This window comes from Gossypium hirsutum, chromosome D06 (assembly GCF_007990345.1).
Source record: "Gossypium hirsutum isolate 1008001.06 chromosome D06, Gossypium_hirsutum_v2.1, whole genome shotgun sequence".
NCBI classification, from domain to species: Eukaryota; Viridiplantae; Streptophyta; class Magnoliopsida; order Malvales; family Malvaceae; genus Gossypium; species Gossypium hirsutum.
In genome coordinates, this window is record NC_053442.1 from 38,029,708 (window position 1) to 38,035,465 (window position 5,758).

Below are 5,758 nucleotides of genomic sequence, written 5' to 3' on the forward strand. Positions count from 1 at the left end.
ATTATTAATTATGCCATAAAATATTCGTGTTAAAATTTTATATTGGTATCAATTTCACATTTTATTTTAAAAACAACTTTTATTAAAAAAATCATATTTTTACATTTAATATATTTTTTAATCTAAAATACATAGTGGCAAGAATCTGAAGATAATTGAAACAACTAAGCAAGCAAAGAAGCTAACCAGTATATAAAAAATTAATAAATAAATTATGAAGTGATGAAAGTTAATAAAAATTTTGATTAAGGTGGACAAATTTTATTACGATGGGTGACAATGGTTACAAGGACCTAAAATTATTTTTTAAAATTTAACTTGAACAAATATATTCGATTCGATTCGATTCGAATTCCATCTCACTCGACTCGATTCGAGAAAAATTTAAATAAAGTTAGGATGATAAAATGAGATTCGAAAACTCGATTAACTCAAAAATTTTCGATTCGATTCGATTCGATCGAATGCTCACCCCTAGTTCCCAGTATTACTAATCAAAATGTATTTTATTTTTTAAAATAAATTAATTCTTAATAGGATAGATTAAATACCGGTAAAAGTATTAAGAAGGTGTTTATATTAAGAGTTGAATTATATTTTGTCTCATTTATTAAAAAATTGATAAATTAGTCCCTACACGTTATTTCAAAGAATAAATCAGTCCTGTTAAATTTTTTATCATTTTCTACTATTAAAATTTGATTCTTGTACACTAACATGCGGTATACGTGGTACACCACGTATAACTGTCAGTTATTTTGTCTGGTGCGCCAGTTTTAACAGTATAAATGGATAAAATTTTTAATATAAATGATTAATATGCTTTTTGATATAATATACAATGACTATTTTGTTTATTTTTTAGCAGATGAAACAAATGTAATTTGATTCTTAATATAGGAGCCTTCATGGTACTTTTATTGTTCGTAAGTCAGATTTATATATAACTAGTGTCTTTAATAGTGTGATGCACAAATTAATTGTATGCATTAATTTAATTATTTTTATATATTTTTAAAATATAATAATTTGTAAGTTATATTTTAAGAATTTGATAATTGATATTAGAATCAATTTAGAAAAAACTATAATATTTGATAATAAATTATAATTACATCCAAAGTTAAAGGAAAAATTATTGATAAATGTCATTTTAAAGAAAAATTAAGAAAGTGAAGGACAAAATTAGTAATAAATGTCACTTTTAAAAATAATTTAGCTTTTTTAGTTTAATGATTAAATTTTGTACTTTTCACTTTTTGGCTCAAGTTTGAGTTTCTCTCATGTTTGTTTTTTTTTAATATATGTTGTTTCAAGTCTTTTTGTAATGCTTCGTAGCCGAGCTCACACCTAAACTCAAGTAAGGAATGTTATATTTACAAGTCGATCACTTCACTTTAATTCTAAATTATACATTCAAGTTCTATTCATCTTTTAAGTCTTTAAAATGTTATTTAAGGCTTATTGGACCATTTCTAAGCTTTCTCTAAAATTCGAATGCAACCAAAGGTCGTTTAAGGCTTGTTTGGGCCAAATTAAGCAAAATCAGGGTAAAATGTGACACTTCTATCGATACTCAGTATTCCAAGTATCGATACAACTCCCCTGATACTATTCATTTTTGCTTTGGATTGCTTGTACCGATACAAGTTATACAAGTATCGATACCTATTTGTAGGGAACCCTAAATTATGCCCAAAACACTCATTTTCATGCTATAATCAATTCAATTCATTCTCTACAATATCATATTCTTTAAGCAATTTTCACTAGTACTCTTAAATATACCTAACATACCTATGTACATGCCATAACTAATTCCAAAATAAATATTTTATACTCACTTTTAGACCTTGAGATGTGATGAGATGTGTTCCCCGTTGAAGTGCTTCAAATTAATTTTTTCATCTACACATTAGAAAATAACGCGTTAAGCTTATGGATGCTTAGTAAGTATATCAAGAATTTAAACTTATCATTACCTTAATTAAATTTAACTTGAAAAATACTTTAAATGTAACATAAAGAATTTATCTAAATAATCATTAGATGTTTATTTTCACTTACAATCTTACCATATTTCACTTACTGATTCACTATCGATTTCACTTAACAGTTTTTGTTTTGCCCATAGTAGACTCAACTGAACAAACAAGATATAAAAAAAGAACACTGAAATGCACCAAAGCATAAAATCATTGAAATGCTTTGAAGAGCCACTATCATTGAATTTCACCAAAGTGTCACTATCACTGATTTGCACCACTATGCACAGTACAGGTTTCCTATTAGCATGCCATCTATATCCAACATGTTCATATATTGTCTACTTGGGCGTTTATATTTTTATTTTCATTGCTTATATTTTTATTTTCATTGCTATCACTTATCAATTAATGGCATATAAAACTTGACACTTTTTACAATTTAATGCTTATTTTCGTGAAAAATAATATTCACTAAATTATCACTTTAGTATCACTCAGAATTAAATTCATTATCATTAACATTTCATCCAAACTCTCTATTCAAGTATTTTATTTTACACGTCTAATTTTTACACACTTTGGTAATTAGTCCTTATTACTTTAATTTCGTTAGACTTAGCTTTATAATCTTTTCAATTTAGTCATTGCTTACATGTATTTCAAAAATCACTATCTTACTACTTCAAATTTATTTTACTTCCACATATCACCTTACTTAAATATTTGATTTCAACATTTTAGTACACAAAATCACTTTTGAATATTTTACAACTTAGGGCCACTATAGATGGGAGTTTATGTCATGCCCTAGATTTTATTTATTTATGTGCTCTAGTTTATGTCACAAGGGAATTAATGGTTTAGAGGTTAAGTGTGTTAGTTATTTTCTTAATGTCCCAAGTTCAAGTCCCCACAAGCACATGTTTTAATTAATTTTTTTTAACAATTCTGAGCCAATGCCAACACTCTTGCCATCTAACACATAGTGCCATACAAGGGAAGATTCTTTCTTTGATTACAAGGTCAACCTTCCCAAAGCTCTCTCTTTTTCACTTCCATGATCCACTTTTGGTGTCATTGTTCCCTCAACTTGCCAAAACATCTCCCTTGCCTTACGTTGGTCGGCCATTGAACCTAGACACTCCCTATTTCATTTTTATTTTCTCCATTTTCCTCTCATCCTCTCCTTTAGCCACACCACCACTTTGCTCCTCCATTCTTCTCTCATTTTCTTCCTTTTTAATTGCTTAGAAGTTCTATTTTCCTAATTTATCTTCCACTCCACCACCATACAAGGCCGTTGCACCTCCACCACACCACCACCTCTCCTCCATCGCCGCACCGCCGCTATTGGCCGCCACCAAAATTCTCTATTTTTTTCTTTTTTCTCCACTTTTCAAAACTCATTTCTGTAATCCCTCAATTTTGATTTTTATTTATTAAAATATCACTTCTTATTCTATCTTTCTAACTTGTTATTTTGTGCGTTTTAGTGCCAAATCTTCCTTTTTAGTCGGCTTTTCAGGAAATATTGTTGAGCCTTTTCCTACATTATTACGTAAGTATGGAAGATCGTCTAATTCATGAATTTGTTTCGTGTTATTATTTCGATTAGGATGTTACTAACACTTTGTTTATCGTACCTTCATGAAGTGCCATTCAAAAATCCGGAATCATATTCCATTTGTAGAAGTGTGTGATTTGACGATCAATTGTGTAAGTTTCACCAAATCACAATCATTTTTAATCAAGGGTTATTTATTTATTAAATCTGTAATAATTTTTAATCAAGGGTTATTTATTTATTAAATCTGTACTAACACGAGTATTTAGTCGAAACTGTAGTGACTCAAGAATCCAACTCTCCCATTTCGAAATGGAATTGAGATTTGTGCAATCGGATTTACTTTTACTAATGATGGTTGATAATAATATTGCTAAAAATAATTTAATAAGTAATAAAATATTATTTTTAATATTATTCTTTGAATAATTAAATATTAGGTGAATACAAAAGTGTTTTTAAGGATTGATTTAAGATTGGATAAAAGAGGGTATGAAGTAAGTTTCCAGTATGAAGTAAGTTTCCAAAACTTTAGATATATGATAATGATTGTGATTTGGCGATTTCTATAAAATATGTAATTATGTGATTTTTGTTACTCATAACATGTGATTTATGGCTATTGTATTATAAATGTGCAAATGATGTGAAAATATGATTATCGATATTTTGATTCGCATGAAAAATATGTTACTATTCTGATATTCTGATTCACATGTTAAGCATGCCATATTTCTGATTCTGATTTGCATTTTAAACATGTCATTGTGATAAAATATATACAAGAGTTGATCCGCATGTTAAGCATGCCATATTCCGATATTTTGATTCGCATGTGAAGCATACCTACTGAAAACCTGTTCTGTATGCCATATCACATGCATGGGGTTGGAAAAATATGTAAGGAGGAAGTATTTGGCAGTAAATTTGCTTTATCTGGTGGCTTGTCCATAATATTTTATATCTGGCAGTAAATCTACAATATCTGGTGGTTCGAACACATTATTCTTTTTTTGGCAGCTCGACTGCACTATCTGGTGGCTAGTCCACATTATTGGTGTGTTATTGGATGGTTGAGTTCTAAGGAAATCTTTATGGTGTGTAGCGGAGTAGGGTAAGATCTGTTTTCTAAAAATCTGTGTCATTTTCTGAAAAGCGTTGCATTGACATTGTCATTGTGCGTTTTGCTATATCTGATTCTGTGAATGAATATTTGGCATGTTATGATCTGTTTAAATTGATGTTGTTATGAGTTAAATTCTGTTATTGTTATTATTGGTAACCTACATTGGGCTCTTTAAGCTCACTCCCTTTGAATTCTAATTTTTCAGATAATCGAGGTTAGGATGGGCTCAACTACGGAGGCGCCCTCGGTCATTTTTCAAAAAAAATCTTTATATTTATTGGTATTTGATATTCCGGGATTTGTTTTATTCCTTTGGACTTAGACTTTGATTTTATTTGGACTTTGGATTGGGATTTTTCTGCAATGTTTATGTTTTAAAAACTATCATATAAAGGATTTGCAAAATTAACAACTTAAGATGGATTTTATATAAAATAATAAAAACCTCAATAACGATGTTTTCAAAAATTAAATACTAAGTTTCCATTACACCACGCAATATGCTTACGAAATTGATATTTTACGATATGTATGCTAATCAATGTTTTCAAATCTACAAATGAGTTTTAGATATATAAATTTCGTTAAGAAATTTTACTATTTGCATGCTTAATTCGATAAAAAGTATTAAATCGTAAAAGTTGCAAAAGTGGAGTTGTAATAGCTAAAGCTATTAAATTGTTATAGAACTTTAATGTGAGAGTCTATGTGGTAATTAGACCATTAATGAAGTTAGTGGATGTATATGGCTTGGTATTAATGAAATTTTTAATGTTTTAAAATGTGATAAAGGTAAATTAGTAAATAATGATAAAAATTAACTAAAACAAAGGTATCATGTAACACCCCTTAACCCGTATCCTTCACCGGATTAGGGTTATGAGGCATTACCAAACAAAACATAGCTCGTCACGATCATTTATTACAATTCATGCACAAAATTATAACGACTTCTTTACATTAGATATTAAATTCAAATAGCAACCATTCACTCATTCATATATGTCAAATTCATATATATATAAAGCACACAACCAATTAATTTAAACATGCATTACTAATCATATTACAAATACGAAC

The 5,758-nt window shown here is 28.8% G+C and overlaps 1 long non-coding RNA gene across 1 annotated transcript; it reads left to right on the forward strand.

Moving 5' to 3' along the window:
• The first annotated feature begins 3,079 nt into the window (after window positions 1-3,079).
• Window positions 3,080-5,077, forward strand: LOC121218488 (uncharacterized). Its single transcript, XR_005914755.1, has 3 exons — window positions 3,080-3,546; window positions 3,642-3,704; window positions 4,884-5,077. It is a non-coding gene; the product is annotated as an uncharacterized lncRNA (long non-coding RNA).
• Window positions 5,078-5,758: the final 681 nt, after the last annotated feature.